This window comes from Hemitrygon akajei, chromosome 8 (genome assembly GCF_048418815.1).
Source record: "Hemitrygon akajei chromosome 8, sHemAka1.3, whole genome shotgun sequence".
Taxonomy (NCBI): domain Eukaryota; kingdom Metazoa; phylum Chordata; class Chondrichthyes; order Myliobatiformes; family Dasyatidae; genus Hemitrygon; species Hemitrygon akajei.
In genome coordinates this window covers 169,629,218-169,648,246 of record NC_133131.1, presented here as the reverse complement: position 1 = coordinate 169,648,246, position 19,029 = coordinate 169,629,218, and positions in this window count along the sequence as shown.

Here is a 19,029-nt window from a genome sequence, read left to right as displayed (position 1 = left end):
CTGTCTGACCTGCTGAGTTCTGCCAGCATTTTGTGTTTTTATCAAGATCATTCCATTGGACAGGAACTTATATTATTATTCTATACTTTATTATTAGTTAAGTCTGCACACTGCAAAGTGTGATTTTGAATGTTGCTACTGTGACGAAAGAATTTCCCACTTGGCATTAATAAAATACTTATTAGTATTTAAGTGTTTATCACATGTACATCAAAACATCAAACATACAGTGACATACGTCGTTTGTGTCAATGACAGTCCCAGGACGTGCTGAGGGCAGCCTGCTATGCTTCTGCTGCCAACATAGCATGCTCACACTACACTAACCCTAACTCATAGAACATGGGAGGATATCGAGGAAACCCATGCAGTCATGGAGAGAACATACAAACTCCTTACAGACAGTGGCAGGAATTGAACCCTAATTGCTGGCACTGTAAAGCTTTGTGCTAACTGCTATGCCTCATGGGGTGGTAGTGAAAGCAAGCAGTTTGGTGGAGATTAAACAGTTTATAGACACACGAATATAAAAGAAATGCAGGGATTATGGATAATGCATAGGAAGAGGACATTTAGCATGAATTGACATCAATATTGGCACATTGTTGTCCAAGTGTTCTGCCCAGTGCTGTACTAGACATAGGGGCAGAATTAGGCAATTTGGCCACCAAATCTGTTCCACCATTCCATCATGGTTGATTTTAACCCTATTCCCTTGTCTTCTCTCAGTAACTTGTGACACCATTACTAGGGAAGAACCTAGCAACCTCCTCCTGTTCTGAGGTTGGCTCTTCTGGTCGTAGACTATATGAAACTTTCTCTCCGTGTCCACTCTATTTGGGCTTATCAATATTCAATATGTTTTAATGAGATCTCACCTCATTCTTCTAAATTCCAGTGAGCAGAGGCCCAGAGCCATCAAAAACATACATACATTAACTCTTTCATCCCCAGAATCATTATCGTGAACCTCTCCTGAACCCTCTCCAATGCCAGCACATCCCTTTTAGACAAGGGGCCAATGTATTCTATATTTTATGCTTAATTCAACGTAGTGTAGTGGTCAGCATGACACTACTACAGCACTACTACTAACTTGGGAGTCCCTGTGCAAGACTCCCAGAAGGTTAAATTACAGGTTGAGTCTGTGGTAAAGAAGGCAAATGCAATATTTGCATTTATTTCAAGGAGAAAAGAATATAAAAGCAAGGTGATAATGCTGAGGCTTTATAAGACATTAACAAGGTTGCGCTTGGAGCAAGGTCAACAGTTTTGGGACCCATATCTCAGAAAGGATGTGTTGTCATTGGAGAGAGTCCAGAGGAGGTTCATGAGGATGATATCAGGAATGAAGAGGTTAACATGAGGAGTGTTTGGCAACTTCAGGCCTGTACTCAATGGAATTTAGAAGTATGCATGGAAATCTCATTGAAACCCACTGAATGTTGAAAGGACTAGATAGAATGGATGTGGAGAGGATGTCTTCTCCGGTGGCAGAATCCAGAAGTAGAGGGCACAGCCTCAAAATTGGGGGCGACCTTTAGAACAAAAATAAGGAGCAATTTTTGTAGCCAGAGAGTAGTAAATCTGTGGAATGCTCTGACATGACTGCTGTGAGGCCAAGTCCATGTATATATTTAAGGCTTAAGTTGATAATTTCTTGATCAGTCAGGGCATCAAAGGATATGGTGAGAAGGCAGGTGTATGAGGTTGAGTGGGATCTGGGATCAGCCATGATGGAATGGCAGAGTAGACTCAATGGGCTGAATGGCCTAATTCTGCTCCTATATGTCTTATGATCCTCCATGTGAAATGCGTGGGTTTTCCCCGGGTATTCCGGTTTCCTTCCACAGTCAAAAGATGTACTGGGTAGACAATAGACAATAGGTGCAGGAGTAGGCCATTCGGCCCTTCTAGCCAACACCGCCATTCACTGTGATCATACACAATCAGTACCCCTTTCCTGCCCTCTCCCCATATCCCTTGACCCCGCTATCTATAAGAGCTCTATCTAACTCTCTCTTGAATGCATCCAGAGACTTGGCCTCCACTGCCTTCTGGGGCAGAGCGTTCCACATATCCACCACTCTCTGGGTGAAAAAGTTTTTCCGCATCTCTGTTCTAAATGGCCTACCCCTTATTCTTAAACTGTGGCCTCTAGTTCTGGACTCACCCATCAGCGGGAACATGCTTCCGCCTCCAGCACGTCCAATCCCTTAACAATCTTATATGTTTCAATTAGATCCCCTCTCATCCTTCTAAATTCCAATGTATACAAGCCCAGTCGCTCCAATCTTTCAACATATGACAATCCTGCCATCCCGGGAATTAACCTTGTGAACCTACGCTGCACTCACTCAATAGCAAGAATGTCCTTCCTCAAATTTGGAGACCAAAACTGCACACAATACTCCAGGTGGGGTCTCACCAGGGCCCTGTACAGCTGCAGAAGGACCTCTTTACTCCTATACTCAATTCCTCTTGTTATAAAGGCCAGCATACCATTAGCTTTCTTCACTGCCTGCTGTACCTACATGCTTGCTTTCATTGACTGATGTACAAGAACACCTAGATCTCGTTGTACTTCCCCTCTTCCTAACTTGACTCCATTTAGATAGTAATCTGCCTTCCTGTTCTTGCCACCAAAGTGGATAACCTCACATTTATCCACATTAAATTGCATCTGCCATACATCTGCCCACTCACCCAACCTGTCCAAGTCACCCTGCATTCTCATAACATCCTCCTGACATTTCACACTGCCACACAGCTTTGTGTCATCGGCAAATTTGCTAATGTTACTTTTAATCCCTTCATCGAAATCATTAATGCATATTGTAAACAGCTGCGGTCCCAGCATCGAACCTTGCGGTACCCTACTGGTCACAGCCTGCCATTCCGAAAGGGACCCGTTAATCGCTACTCTGTTTCCTGTCAGCCAGCCAATTTTCAATCCATGTCAGTACTCTGCCCCCAATACCATGTGCCCTAATTTTGCCCACTAATCTCCTATGTGGGACTTTATCAAAAGCTTTCTGGAAGTCTAGGTACACTACATCCACTGGCTCTCCCTTGTCCATTTTCATAGTTACATCCTCAAAAAACTCCAGAAGATTAGTCAAGCATGATTTTCCCTTCATAAATCCATGCTGACTCGGACTGATCCTTCTACTGCTATCCAAATGTGTCGTAATTTCCTTTTATAAGAGGTAGGTTAATTGGTCGCAGTAAATTGTCGTGTTAGGTTAGGGTTAGGGATTGTGGGCAGGGGCAGCATGGCCTGAAGGGCAAGAAGAGCTTAATCCATGCCGTATCACTAAATAAATTCCATTATTGTAAATACCGATGTAGTGAACAACACCAGACAAGATTTTAAAAAAATACCACATCAGGGCTAAGAGTGGAGAAAGGAGATGTCCAGTACAAGGAGGAGAGAATGAGGGGTGAGGTATGGACCCGAGGTGATTGGTGGACCCTGGGGCTGGGTGGAGGATGATGGTTAGATGGAACAAGATGGGGAGTGGGGGGGGGGGAGTTAGAGGGAAGGAAGAGGATGGAGACAGCCAGTAGAAAGTGAGACAAAGCATCACAGAGGCTACCCCTGCTGGAATGTGATTAGTAAGGAAGGTAATAGTGAAAACCTGCTGCATGGTAGCATAGTGGTTAGCACAATGCTTAACCGTATCAGCGACCCAGGTTCAATTCTTGCTGCTGTCTGTAAGGAGTTTGTACGTTCCCCCGGTGACTGTGTGGGTTTCTTCTGGGTGCTCCAGTTTCCTCCCACATTCCAAAGATGTATCGGTTGTTAGGTTATTTGGTAATTGTGTATTGTCCTGTGATTTGGCGAGGGTTAAATCAGGGTATTGGGGGTTTTTGGGCGATGTAGCTCAAAGGGGTAGAAGGGCCTACTCCATGCTGTATCTCAATTGATCAATCGATCAATCAACCAAATAAATAAAGGGAGAGATGTAAACGAGAGCGGCATTAAACAAACCTTAGCAACCTAATACTAAACACAAAAGATTCTGCAGATGCTGGAAATCTTGGGCAACACACACACAAAACTGGAGAAACTTGGCAGGTAAGCCAGAATTTATGGAGGGGAATAAACAGTTGACATTTTGAGCCAAGACCCTTCACCAGGATTGGAAAGGAGGAAGAACCCAGCATAAGAAGATGGGGAGGGGAGGAGTACAAACTGGCAGGTAACAGGTGAGACCACATGAGGGAGAAGGTAGATGGGTTGGGGAGGAGAGATGAAATAAGAGGCTGAGAGGATACCAGTCTGGGTGAGTACATGGTCAAAGAGTTCCAGGGCAGCAGAGATCACAGAGGGGAAGATGGTCTCACTGAACTGTTTAAAAAAAGACTTAAACCTCTTTAAGATACACAGTGGAGCAGCTGATCATAAACACAACAGATTCTATGGCTGCTGAAAATGCAGAGCAACATGCACAGAATGCTGAACAAACTCAGGTCAGACAGCATCGATGGAAATGAATAAACCACCCGCCGTTTCGTGCCGAGACCCTTCACAGGACGGGAAAAGAAGGGAGCAGAAGCCAAAATAAGGTAAGGAGCACAAGCGGGCAGATGACAGATAAGGGGAGAAAGGAGGGTGGGTGGGGAGCGAACCAGGCCTTCACCCAAGGGTCTTGGTCCAAAACGCCATCTATCCATTCCCCGCCACAGATGCCGTCTGAGCTGCTGCGCTCCTCCAACATTTCCAGCATCTGCAGAATCTCTTGTGTCTCCTTAGCCATCAGTTCATAACTCTAACCATTCACCCCTATCGAACCCTAGTGCCAGCCAGCAGCACCTCAGCCAAACCTGGTGCTTTGATGAGCGGGAAACTGATTAAACAGCCTGCCAGATGATGCTCTGGTTTGGCGTGTGTACACACGGTAATGGCGCCGTCCCCGAGCGGAACGTTATATCCACTGAAAACACCAGTTACCGTTGACGACCACGCCAGGACATCTGGAGTCAGCTTTACGTTTGGTGTTTTTTTTTTGGAGACTTGAATCAAAGACTACATTCCCTTACAGACATCTCAGTCAAACGATCACATTGATATTTCAAAAATTTACCGCCGCTTCGCGAATGGACTCACGAATGCGCTTCCTTCGACACCCACTCCCCCGCGGCCGTGGAGCCTATCTTAAATGTCATAAAATCCGCCCCCTCACCACCACCACCACCACAATAGATTTGTCAGACATTCACCTTCTGGCCCAGGCAATAACGGCCGTACGTGGAGGGAAATTTACCTTCTGGCCCGGGCAATAACGGCCGTATATGGAGGGAAATTTACCTTCTGGCCCGGGCAATAACGGCCGTACGTGGAGGGAAATTTACCTTCTGGCCCGGGCAATAACGGCCGTACGTGGAGGGAAATTTACCTTCTGGCCCGGGCAATAACGGCCGTACGTGGAGGGAAATTTACCTTCTGGCCCGGGCAATAACGGCCGTACGTGGAGGGAAATTTACCTTCTGGCCCGGGCAATAACGGCCGTACGTGGAGGGAAATTTACCTTCTGGCCCGGGCTATGTTCGGTGTCCGCGGATGGAGACACCTGTGCTGGCCCGGACTATAACCGTCGTCAGTGCAGAGAGATTCACATGCTGACCCGGGTTAGATCGTAAGACATAGGAGCAGAATTAGGCCATTCAGCCCATTCCATCATGGCTGATCCTGGATCCCGTTCAACCCCACACACCTGGCTTTGGTGCCCTGACCAATCGGGAAATTACCAACTTCCACCTTAAATTTACACACGGACTTAGACTCCACCGCACTCTATGGCAGAGCATTCCACAGATTTACTACTTTCTGTCTAAAAAAAAATCCTTCTTACCTCTGTTCTAAAGGTCGCCACTCAATTTTGAGAATGTCACCTCTAGTTCTGGATACCAACACCAGAGTAAACATCCTCTCCATCTCCACCTTATCTAGTCCTTTCAACATTCGGTAGGTTTCAAAGAGATCCCCCCCCCAGTCTTCTAAACTCCAGTGAGTACAGGCTCAAAGCCTCCAAGCACTCCTCATATGTTAACCTCTTAATTCCTGGAATCATCCCCATGAACCTCCTCTGGACTCTCTACTATGACAACAAATCCTTTCTGAGATATGGGGCCCAAAACTGTTGACAATACTCCAAGTACGGCCTGACTAGTGTCTTATAAAGGCTCAGCATTATCTACTTGCTTTTATATTCTATTCCCCTTGAAATAAATGCCAATATTGCATTTTCCTTCTTTACCACAGACTCAACCTTTAAATTAACCTTCTGGGAGTTTTGCATGAAGATTCCTAAGTCCCTCTGCACCTCTGACATTTGAAACTTCTCCCCATTCAGATAATAGTCCGTACTATTGTTCCTTTTACCAAAATGTATTATCATACATTTCCCAACACTGTATTCCATCTGTCGCTTTTTTGCCCATTCTTCGAATCTGTCTGTCCTGTTGCAATCGCATTGCTTTCTCAGCACTAACTACCCTTTCACCTATCTTTGTATCATCCACAAACTTTGCCACAAAGCCGTCAATTCCATTATCTAAATCATCGACAAACAATGTGAAAAACAGTGGTCCCAATACTGACCCCTGAGGAACACCACTAGTCACGGCAACCAACCAGAAAAGGCCCACTTGCTGCCTCCTGTCTGTCAGCCATTCCGCTATCCATGTCTTTCCTGTAACACCATAGGATTTTATCTTGTTAAGCAGCCTCATTTGTGGCACCTTATCAAACACCTTCTGAAAATCCAAGTAAATGACATCCACTGTCTCTCCTTTGTCCACCCTGCTTGTTACGTAGACCATAAGACATAGGAGCAGAAGCAGGCTATTCGGCCCATCAAGTCTGCTCCACCATTCAATCATGGGCTAATTCAATTCTTCCAGTCATCCCCACTCCCCTGTTTTCACTCCATACCCTTTGATGCCCTGGCTAATCACAAACCTATCTATCTCTGCCTTAAATACACCCAATGACTTGGCCTCCACAGCCACTTGTGGCAACAAATTCCACAAATACACATTCCTTTGGCTAAAGAAATTTCTCCGCATCTCTGTTTTGAAAGGGCGCCCCTCTATCCTGAGGCTGTGTCCTTTTGTCCTAGACTGTTCCATCATGGGAAACATCCTTTCCACATCTACTCTGAATAGGTCTTACAACATTCGAAAGGTTTCAATAAGATTCCCCCTAATCCTTTTGAAATCCAGCGAGTACAGACCCAGAGCCATCAAACATTCCTCGTATGATAACCCTTTCATTACTGGAATCATCTAGTGAATTCTCTACCCTCTCCAATGCCAGTACATTTTTTATTAAGATGAGGGGTCCAAAACTGTTCACAATACTCAATGTGAGGCCTCACCAGTACCTTATAAAGCCTCAGCAGCACATCCTTGCTCTTGTATTCTAGCCCTGTTGAAATGAATGCTAACATGCACTTGCCATCTTCACCACTGACTCAACCTGCAAGTTAACTTTCAAGGTGTTCTGCACAAGGACTCCCAAGTCCCTTTGCACCTCAGATTCCTGTATTTTCTCCCTGTTTAGGAAATAGTCTGCACATTTATTTCTACTACCAAAGTGCATGACCATGCATTTTACAACATTGTATTTCATTTGCCACTTTCTTGCCCATTCTCCTAATCTGGCTAAGTCCTGCTGTAGCCTTCCTGTTTCCTCAACACTACTTGCCCCTCCACCAATCTTTGTATCATCTGCAAACTTGGCAACAAAGCCATCTATTCCATCATCAAAATCATTTATATACAGCATAAAAAGAAGTGGTCCCAGCACCAACCCGTGAACACAACTAGTCACTGGCAGCCAACCAGAAAAGGATCATTTTATTCCCACTCACTGCCTCCTACCAATCAGCCATTGCTCTAACCATGTTAGTAACTTTACTCTTAACTTGGTTAGCAGCCTCATGTGTGGTACCTTGTCAAAGGCCTTCTGAAAGTCCAAATATACAACATCCACTGCATCCTGTTTATCTATCCTACTTGTAATTTCCTCAAGGAATTCCAGCAGGTTTGTCAGGATTTTCCCTGAAGGAAACCATGCTGACTTTGTACTATCTTGTCCTGTGTCACCAAGTACTCCATCACCCCATCCTTAACAATTGACTCTAACACCTTCCCAACCACTGAGGTTATAGACTAACTGGTCTATAATTTCCTTTCTGCTGCCTTCCTCCTTTCTTAAAGAGTGGAGTAACATTTGCAATTTTCCAGTCCTCTGGCACCATGCCAGAGCCCAATGATCTCCTGACTGACAATCAACACTGGTGAACCTCAAAGATGCATGCTTAGCCCACTGCTCTACTCTCTCCAAACTCATGACTGTGTAGCTAGGTGCAGGTCAAGCAGCATCTATAAACTTGCACAACTATTGTTGGCAGAATTTCAGATGATGACAAGGAAGTGTACTGGAGTGAGATAGATTAGCTGGTTGAGTGCTGTTGCAGCAGCTATAATTCATTTGGAGTTTGAAGAGGTTTGGTATGTCATCAAAGACTCTAACAAACTTCTAGAGATTTGCCATGGAGAGCTTTCTAACTGGTTGCATCACTGTATAGTATGGTATGCACAGGATCAGAAAAAGCTGCAGAAGGTTGCAAATTCATTTAACTCCATCATGGGCACCAGCATCCAAGCATCAAGGACACCTTCAAAAAGCAATGCCTCAAAGAGGCAGCATCTGTCATTATGGACACTCATCTCTCAGTACAAAGTAAATTTATTATCAAAGTACACATATGTTACCATATACAACCCAGAGATTTGTCTTCTAGAGGGCATACTTAATATGTTCAAGAAGCACAATAGAAACAATGAAACATCACACTCAACAGGACAGACAAATAACCAATGTGCAAAAGAGAACAAACCGTGTAAATATAAGAGAACAAAGAAAGAAATAATAATAATGATAATAATAATAATAATAAATAAACATTAAATATTAAGAAAATAAGATGAAGAATCTTGAAAATGAGTCCACAGGTTCTGGAAACAGTTCAGTGATGGAGCAAATGAAGTTGAGTGATGCTGTCTTCTTATTACTACCATCAGGGACAATGTACAGGAGCCTGTGGACGCACATTCACATTTATAGGAACAGTTTCTTCCCCTCCTCCATCAGATTTCTGAATGGACAGTGAACCAGCCCATGAACACTATCTCACTATGTTTTTTTTGCTCTAATTTTTACATTACAGTACTTATTTAATTTAATTTTTATATTATAGAAAAGAAAGGTAGCATGATGATCAACCCCCAAATCCCACCTCCCCGCCACAAAAATGAACAAAAACAGAACAGGCACATCAACCCCCAAATCAGTTCTCCTGCACAAAAATGAGCAAAATGTATCAGGCATATTGATCCCCAAACCCCTCCTCCGACACAGAAATGAACACAATGGATCAGGCACATCAACCCCCCAAACTTCTCCTCCCGCACAAAAAAATGAACAAAATGGATCAGGCACATCGACCCCAAATCCCCCTCCCTGCACAAAAAAGCCCAGAAAATCGGGCAGAAAAAAACAGAGTATAAAACTGTAAGACTGAAAAAAGAGTCTATAGTCCAAGTCCACATCCAAGATGCAGAAAAAAGCTGGACAACGCTCTTGGGACTCAGTGGCAGGTTCTCCCCTCTCTGGTACAGAGCAACCAATCAAAAGGAAAGCAGCTGGCACAGACAGTCTGCACTTACTTCGATGCTTCAATCTCCCTCGTAGCTTTAATCAATGAACCTGATTCTGATTCTGAACCTGCCTTATCTTTTTCCTCTGGCAGCTCATTTTATATACAGATCAGTCTAGATGACAAGTTGCTGCTCAGGCTCCTACTAACTTGGCCAAATGGCCTATTCAATTACTGTTTCTTATGGTCTAACTTTCCTCCCTCTCACCTTAAGCATATGCCCCACTGTTCTTGATACATCAGCCCTGGGAAGAAGACAGTACTCATTATTTCTATCTATACAGTACTCGATACGGTATAATAATTTTCTTGATCAGTAAGTGCATCAAAGGTTATGGGAAGCAGGCAAGAGGAAGTGGTTGAGAGAGATAATAAATCAGCCATGTTTGAATGGTGGAGAAGATTCGATCAGCTAAATGTGTTAATTCAGCTCCTATGGCATGGGAGTTTAGTGGTTAGCACAATGCTTTACAGCACCTGTCTGTAAGGAGTTGTTCGTTTTCCCCATAACCATGTGGATTTCCTCCAGGTGCTCCGGTTTCCTCCCACATTCCAAGGACCTACAGGTCAGTGTTATAAATACAAGAGATTCTGCAGATGCTGGATATCCAGAGCAACACACACAAAATGCTGAAGGAGCTCAGGCAGCATCTATGGAAATGAATAAACAGACACGTTTCTGTCTGAGTCCCTTCATCAGAACTGGAAAAGAAGGGGGAAGAAGCCAGAATAAGATGGTGGGGAAGTGGAACGAGCCCAAGATAGATGCTGATAGGTGAAGAAAGGTGGGGGGGGGGAATGAAGTAAGAAACTGGGAGATGATAGATGGAAAAGGTAAAGGGCTGGAGAAGACCACATCTGATCGGGGAGGTGAGTGGACCATAGGAGAAAGGGAAGGAGGAGCAGCACCGGGGAATGCTACTCAGACAGAATACGAGGTGTTACTCCTCTAAACTGAGAGTGGCCTCATATGGCAGTAGATGAGGTCATGGTCTAAAATGTCAGAATGGGAATGTAGATTGGAATTAAAACTGCTGGCCAGTGAAAAATACTGTTTTTTGCAAATGGAGTGAAGGTGTTTGACAATGTGGTTCTCCATTCTACGTCATGTCTCACCAATGTAGGCGAGGCTGCAATGGCGTTCTGGATGCAGTAGACAAACCCAACAGATTTGCAAGTGAAGTGTTGCCTCACCTGGAAGGATGATTTAGAACACTGAATGGAGATGAGTAAGGAGCTGAATGGACAAAAAAGGAAAAATCTGCAGTTGCTGGAAATCCAAAATGCTGGTAGAACTCAGCAGGCCAGGCAGCACCTATGGAAAAGAGTAAACAGTTGACATTTCAGGCCGAATGGGCAAGCTTAGCACTTCTTCCGCTAGCAGGGTAAGTGCCAGGAGGAAGATTAGTGTGGAGGGACAAATGGACGAGGGAATCACAGAGTGAGATCCCTGCAGAAAGTGGAGAGTAGTGGAGGGAAGGTAAAGATGTGCTTTGTGGTAAGATCCTGTTGAAGATGCCAGAGGTTGCAGAGAATGATGTGCTGGATGTGGGGGCTCATAGGTGAGGACAAGAGGAGTCCATCCCTGTAAAAGTGGCAGGACGATGTGGTGAGGGCAGATGTCTGGGAAATGATGGTCATGTATGTGAGAGCAGCAACAATGCGGAGGAATGGAAACCCCACTATTTGAAGAAGGAGGACATCTCTGACATTCCGGAAAAGAATATCTCATCCTGCGAACTGATGTGGTGGAGAGCTGACAGAAGGGAATGGAATTTTTACAGGATAGAGGGTGGGAAGAGGTATAGTCAAGATAACTGTGGGAGTCAGTAGGTTTATAAAAGATATCAGAAGACAGTTTGTCTTCAGAGATGGAGACAGCGAGATTGAAAAAGGGGAGAGAGGTGCCAGAAATGGACCAGGTGAATTTAAGGGCACGTTGGAATGGAAGCAAAATTGATGAAATTGACAAGCTCAGCATGGGTGCATGAAGCAGCAGCAATGTAGCCGTTATTCTAGTGGAGGAAGAATTAGGGAGCATAACAGGAAAGCAAACACGAGGAAATCTGCAGGTGCTGGAAATTCAAACAACCCACACAAAATGCTGGTGGAACACAGCAGTCCAGGCAGCATCTATAGGGAGAAGCACTGTCGACGTTTCGGGCCGAGACCCTTTGTCAGGACTAACGAAGAATTACCAGGAAAGGCTTAGAACACGGGCTGTTCCATGGTCCACTTCCCAGACATCTGCCCTCACCTCATCTTCCCATTGTCTTAATGGGGATCGAGTCCATGGCCTCCTCTATTGGTACATATTTTGCCTTTTTTCTACGTAGGCATATTTGAAGAAAGAGCTATCAATGCAATAGAATTATGATACTATAAATGAATGAAGAGGCAGAATTAGTAGTTTTTAAAGGACTATTTTAACATTTTATATTTTAACCAGGCTTAGGCTCCATGGTGGAGTGGAGATATATCTCTATTAAAAGAGGTGTAAGAGGTAAGGCGTTTCTTCCCTCCCCTGGCCTGCAGGACACCCTTGGGCAAGGTGTAGCACCTGCTTAGCCCTGCTATCAGGGTCACGTGAAGCCATAGGAACAAGTGGTAGATCCTTGTATGAGCAGCTGGTGCAGATCACAAGTACTTGTTATGTAACCACTGACACCAGGCAGACAATCTCTGAAGAGTATTAATAATGGTGGAGTCACCTGTCTTGTAAAGACCCTGTCCAGAAGGCAATGGCAAACCACTTCTGTATAAACATTTGCCAAGAACAATCATGATTATAGAAAGACCATGATCGCCCATGTCATATGACATGGCACATAAAGAACAAACAAACAAGGCCTCCTTGAAAGAAACATGAAGGAATTTCAAATACTATGTAAATGATGCTTGTTGACCGGTCTTTGGCAGGACAGATTCCATGCTCCAGTGAAAGCCAGTCTCCATCATTAAGGATCCCCATCACCTAGTCCATGCCTTCTTCTCATTGCTACCATCAGATTTCTGAATGGACAATGATCCAATGAACACTACCTCACTAATTATTTTTCTTGCTTTTTTTTGCACAACATATATATGTATTTCTTATTGTAATACATATTTAAAAATTAAGTGTTGTAATGTAGTGCTGCCACAGTCAGACAGCATCCATAGAAAGGAAGGGGGAAGATGCCAGAATAAAAAGGTGGCGGGAAAGGGATAGCTGGAAGGTGGTAGGTGAAGCCAGAAGGGTAGGAAAGCTAAAGGGCTGAAGAGGAAGGAATCTGATAGAAGCAATTAGACTATAGGAGAAAGCGAAGGAGGAGGTGATAGGTTGGTGAGAAGAGCTAAGGCAGTAGAGAGGGAAAAGAAGAAGAGGGGATGGGAAGGGAATTTTTTTACTGGAAAGAGAAATTGATATTCATGTTATCAGGTTGGAGGCTACTCAAATAGAATATAAGCTGTTGCTCCTCCACCTTGAGGGTGGCCTCATTGTGGCACAAGAGGAAGCCATGGACTGACATACTGGAATGGAAATGGGAATCGGAATTAAAATGTTTGGCCACTGGGAAGTTTGTCTTTTGGCAGATGGAACAGAGGTGGTCGATGAAGCTGTTCCCCAATTTACAAAAGGTTTCACCAATGCAGAGGAAGCCGCATCAGGAGCACTGGTCTCAACAGTTTCCCAGGTGAAGTGTTGTCTCACCTAGGAAGACTGTTTGGGGCCCTGAATGGAGGTGAGAGGACGTGAATGGGCAGGTGTAGTACTTGGGCTGCTTGCAGTGATAAGCGCTGGGAAGGAGATGAGTGGGGATGGACAAATGGACAAATAAATCACAGAGGGAGTAATCCCTGTGGAAAGCGGGGGGTGGAGAGATAGGGTAAAGATAAGTTTGGTGGTAGGATCCCTTTGGAGATGGCGGATGTGGTGGAGAATGATGAGATGGATGTGGTGGCTCATGGGGTAAGGACAAGAAGGGAGCTAGAGGGGCAATGGTAGAAGAGGTAAAGGGAAGGGGGTAAAATGACTGGTAGTTGAAGAAATCAATGTTCATGCCATCAAGTTGGAGGCTACCTGTATGGAATACAAGGTGTTGATTGTCTGACCTGAGAATGACCTCATCGTAACAGTAGAGGCGGCCATGGACCCTATCTCTGTTAAAACAGTGGGAAGATGAGGTGACGACAGATGTCTGGGAAGTGGACCATGGAACAGCCCATATTCCAAGCCTTTCCTGGTAATGCTCCCTATCTCTTCCTCCACTAGACTGACAACTACATTGGTGCTGCTTCATGCACCTATGCTGAACTTGTCAATTTCATCAACTTTGCCTCCAGCTTCCAACTTGCCCTTAAATTCACTCGGTACATATCTGATACCTCTCTCCCCTTTCTCAATCTCTCTGTCTCCATCTCTGAAGCCAAACTGTCTACCGATAACTTTTATAAACCTACTGACTCCCACAGCTATCTTGTCTGTACCTCTTCCCACCCTGCCTCCTATAAAAATTCCGTTCCCTTCTATCTGCTCTTCACCGCATCAGTTCGCAGGATGAGGCTTTCTTTTCCAGAATGTCAGAGATGTCCTCCTCCTTCAAAGAGTGGGGTTTCCATTCCTCCATATTGTTGCTGCTCTCACATGTATTGTCATTATTTCCCAGACATCTGCCCTCACCCCATCTTCCCACTGCTTTAACAGGGATTGATTCCTCTTGTCCTCACCTACTAACCCATGAGTCTCCACATCCAGCACATCATTCGTTGCAACCTCCGACATCTTCAACAGGAGATGGCAGAAGTGGCAGAGAATGAGGTGTTGGATATGGAGGCTCATAGGGTGGTAGGTAAGGACAAAAAGAACTCTATGACTGCTACAGTAGCAGGAAGATGAGGCGAGCATGAATGTTGTGGGAAATGGAAGGGATGCTGTGAAGGCAGCATCAATGGTGGAGGAAGGGAATCCCCATCATCCCCGTTCTTTGTAAAAGGAGATTTCATGACAAATGCCAGTACATTAAACCTGATTCTGATTCTGAAGTCAAAGTCAAGTTTATTGTCATCTGCACAAGTACATGCATGTACAGTTGCAATGAAAAACTGAACTGCAGCAGCATCACAGGCATATTATAACATTTACTAGTCTAATAGCCCTGTGATTTAATCACCATGCTATCATATTTGCTTCAGTTCCTTCTAGCTGGGGTAGTGATGCCTGAAGTGCTTATTCATTGCCCGAAAATGGTGGCTTCAGTCTGAAATTGGGTGTGACTACGAATGGTTTATTGATTGTGAAATTCATGATTCATATGCAGGAGAGTGCCTGAAGTAAAACAACCCTCTAATTTATGTTTAAGAAATAAGAGACACAGGAGACTGCAGACTGGAAAAAGGGAGTGACATAAAGTGCTGGAGGAGATCAGTCACCGTCTGTAGAGGGAAATGGACAGACAACATTTTGAGTCAAGGTCCTTCATCCAGACTGGAAAGAAAGTTGGGAGATGGCCAGTATAAAAATGTGAGGGGAAGGGTGATGACAGGTACAGGAGATCCAGATGAGAGAGAGATGATAGACAACTGAGGGATTGGGAGAAAGAGAATGATGTAAGAAGCTGGGAGGTGATAGGTGGGAGTGCAAAGGGCTGAAGAAGATGGAATCTGATCAGAGAAGACAGTGAACCATGGAATAAAGGGTAGGAGGTTCGAAGAGGAACTGTGGGGAGGAATATGAGGGTAATGATAAGGGGTGGAGCAAGAGCTGGTAGGTGAGAGGAGGATGATAGGCAGGTGCAAAGGGGAGATTGGAATGATGTAAAAAGCTGGGAGGTGATAGGTGCAAGTGTCAAAGGGTTTAAGAAGATAGAATCTAATTGGAAAGGATGGTGAACAATGGAATGAAGGAAAGGAGGTGGGCACACATTTCTCCAATCGGTTCTCCTCCCCAACCCCTTCCTTTTAGTCCATGGTCCCCTGTCCTCTCCTTTTTGATTCTGCTGATTTTAGAATAGGGTAATTGGTTATTGTAAAAGTTAGGGTGAGGCGGCACAGCTCGAAGGATCAGAAGTGCCTACTCTGTGCTGTATCGCTAAATAAATAACTTTGTTCTGTAAATTCTATTTTCCCCTGTAAACGCCTGCAAGAATATGAATCTCAAGGTGGTATATGGTAACTTTTGTACCTAATAAAGTGACTCCTGAGTATCTGTTCATGGTTTGTGTGGAAAGCGGCCAGTGAGTGAGTGGGCCAGTGAAGGAGTGGAGATTTGAGGCTTTGACTCGAGAGGCTGAGGATGAGCTTCACTCCAAGTGAGGTAAGGCCGAGTAAGTTCCTTTCAAAGGAGAAAGTTTCAAAAGTTGAGGCAAGTATTGGGTAGGTCATGGCAGCTGAGAACGGCCCCGTGGTTTGTTCATCCTGCAGCATATGGGAAATCAGGGATACTTCCAGTGTCCCTGACAACTATGTGTGCAGGAAGTGTGTCCAACTGCAGCTTCTGGCAGACCGCATTGAGCGTCTGGAGCTGTGATTGGATTCATACTGGAGCATCCGCGATGCTGAGAAAGTCGTGAATAGCACGTTCAGTGAGTTGGCCACACCACAGGTAAAGGCTACACAGGCAGAAAGGGAAGGGGTGGCCATTAGACAGCGTAGCAGTAGGCAGGTAGTGCAGGAGTCCCCTGAGGTCATCTCCCTCCTAAACAGATATACTGTTTTGGATACTGTTGGGGGAGATGTCTCATCAGGGGAAGGCAGCAGCAGCCGAGTTCATTGCACCATGGGTGGCTCTGCAGCACAGGAGGGAAGGAAAAGGAGTGGGAGAGCTATGGTGATAGGGGATTTGATTGTAAAGGGAATAGATAGGCGTTTCTGCGGCCGCACACGAGACTCCAGGATGGTATGTTGCCTCCCTGGTGCAAGGGTCAAGGATGACTCTCAGCGGCTGCAGGACATTCTGGAACGGGAGGGTGAACAGCCAGTGGTCGTGGTGCATATAGGTACCAACGTTATAGGTAAAAAATGGGATGAGGTCCTACAAGGTGAATTTAGGGAGTTAGGAGATAAACTAAAAAGTAGGACCACAAAGGTAATAATCTCTGGATTATTACCAGTGCCACGTGCTAGTCAGAGTAGAAATAGGAGGATATTTCAGATTAATACGTGGCTTGAAAAATGGTGCAAGGGGGAGGGATTCAAATTTCTGGGGCATTGGAACCAGTTCTGGGGGAGGTGGGACCGGTATAAACAGGACGGTCTGCACCTGGGCTGGACTGGAACCAATGTCCTAGGGGAAGCATTTGTTACTGCTGTTCAGGAGGCTTTAAACTAATGTGGCAGGGGGGATGGGAACAAGTGCAGAGAGACAGAGGGGTGTAAAATTAGGGTAGAAGCAAAAAGTAGTAAGGTGAAAAGTAAAAGTGGCAGGCAGGCAAATCCAGGGCAAAAAGCAAAAAGGGCCACTTTTCAACATAATTGTATAAGGGCTAAGAGTGTTGTAAAAACAAGCCTGAAGGCTTTATGTGTCAATGCGAGGAGCATTCGTAACAAGGTGGATGAATTGAATGTGCAGATAGTTATTAATGAATATGATATAGTTGAGATCACAGAGACATGGCTCCAGGGTGACCAAGGATGGGAGCTCAACATCCAAGAATATTCAATATTCAGGAGGGATAGACAGGAAAGAAAAGGAGGTGGGGTAGCATTGCTGGTTAGAGAGGAGATTAACGCAATAGAAAGGAAGGACATTAGCCTGGAGGATGTGGAATTGATATGGGTAGAACTGCATAACACTAAGGGGCAGAAAACGCTGGTGGGAGTTGTGTACAGGCCACCTAACAGTAGTAGTGAGGTTGGGGATGGCATTAAACAGGAAATTAGAAATGCGTGTAAAAAAGGAACAGTAGTTATAATGGGTGACTTCAATCTACATATAGATTGGGTGAACCAAATTGGTAAGGGTGCTGAGGAAGAGGATTTCTTGGAATGTATGCGGGATGGTTTTCTGAACCAACATGTCGAGGAACCAACTAGAGAGCAGGCCATTCCAGATTGGGTATTGAGCAATGAGGAAGGGTTAGTTAGCAATCTTGTTGTGCGAGGCCCCTTGGGTAAGAGTGACCATAATATGATGGAATTCTTCATTAAATTGGAGAGTGACATAGTTAATTCAGAAATAAAGGTTCTGAACTTAAAGAAGGGTAACTTTGAAGGTATGAGACGTGAATTAGCTAAGATAGACTGGCAAATGATACTTAAAGGGTTGACGGTGGATATGCAATGGCAAGCATTTAAAGATTGCATGGATGAACTACAACAATTGTTCATCCCAGTTTAGCAAAAGAATAAACCAGGGAAGGTAGTGCACCCGTGGCTGACAAGGGAAATTAGGGATAGTATCAAGTCCAAAGAAGAAACATATAAATTAGCAAAAAAAAGCAGCACACCTGAGGACTGGGAGAAATTCAGAGACCAGCAGAGGAAGACAAAGGGCTTAATTAGGAAAGGGAAAAAAGATTATGAGAGAAAGCTGGCAGGGAACATAAAAACTGACTGTAAAAGCTTTTATAGATACGTGAAAAGAAAAAGATTGGTCAAGACAAATGTAAGTCCTTTACAGTCAGAAACAGGTGAATTGATCATAGGGAACAAAGACATGGCAGACCAATTGAATAACTACTTTGGTTCTGTCTTCACTAAGGACGACATAAATAATCTTTCGGAAATAGAAAGGGACCGAGGGTCTAGTGAGATGGAGGAACTGAGGAAAATACATGTTAGTAGGGAAGTGGTGTTAGGTAAATTGAAGGGTCTGCATCCCAGAGTGCTTAAGGAAGTAGCCCAAGAAATAGTGGATGCATTAGTGATAATTTTTCAAAACTCCTTAGATTCAGGATTAGTTCCTGAGGATTGGAGGGTGGCTAATGTAACCCCACTTTTTAAAAAAGGAGGGAGAGAGAAACCAGGGAATTATAGACCGGTTAGTCTGACATCAGTGATGAGGAAAATGCTAGAGTCGGTTATCAAAGATGTGATAACAGCGCATTTGGAAAGAGGTGAAATCATCGGACAAAGTCAGCATGGATTTGTGAAAGGAAAATCATGTCTGATGATTCTTATAGACTTTTTTGAAGATGTAACTAGCAGAGTGGATAGGGGAGAGCCGGTGGATGTGGTATATTTAGATTTTCAAAAGGCTTTTGACAAGGTCCCACACAGGAGATTAGTGTGCAAACTTAAAGCACACGGTATTGGGGGTATGGTATTGATGTGGATAGAGAATTGGTTGGCAGACAGGAAGCAAAGAGTGGGAGTAAAC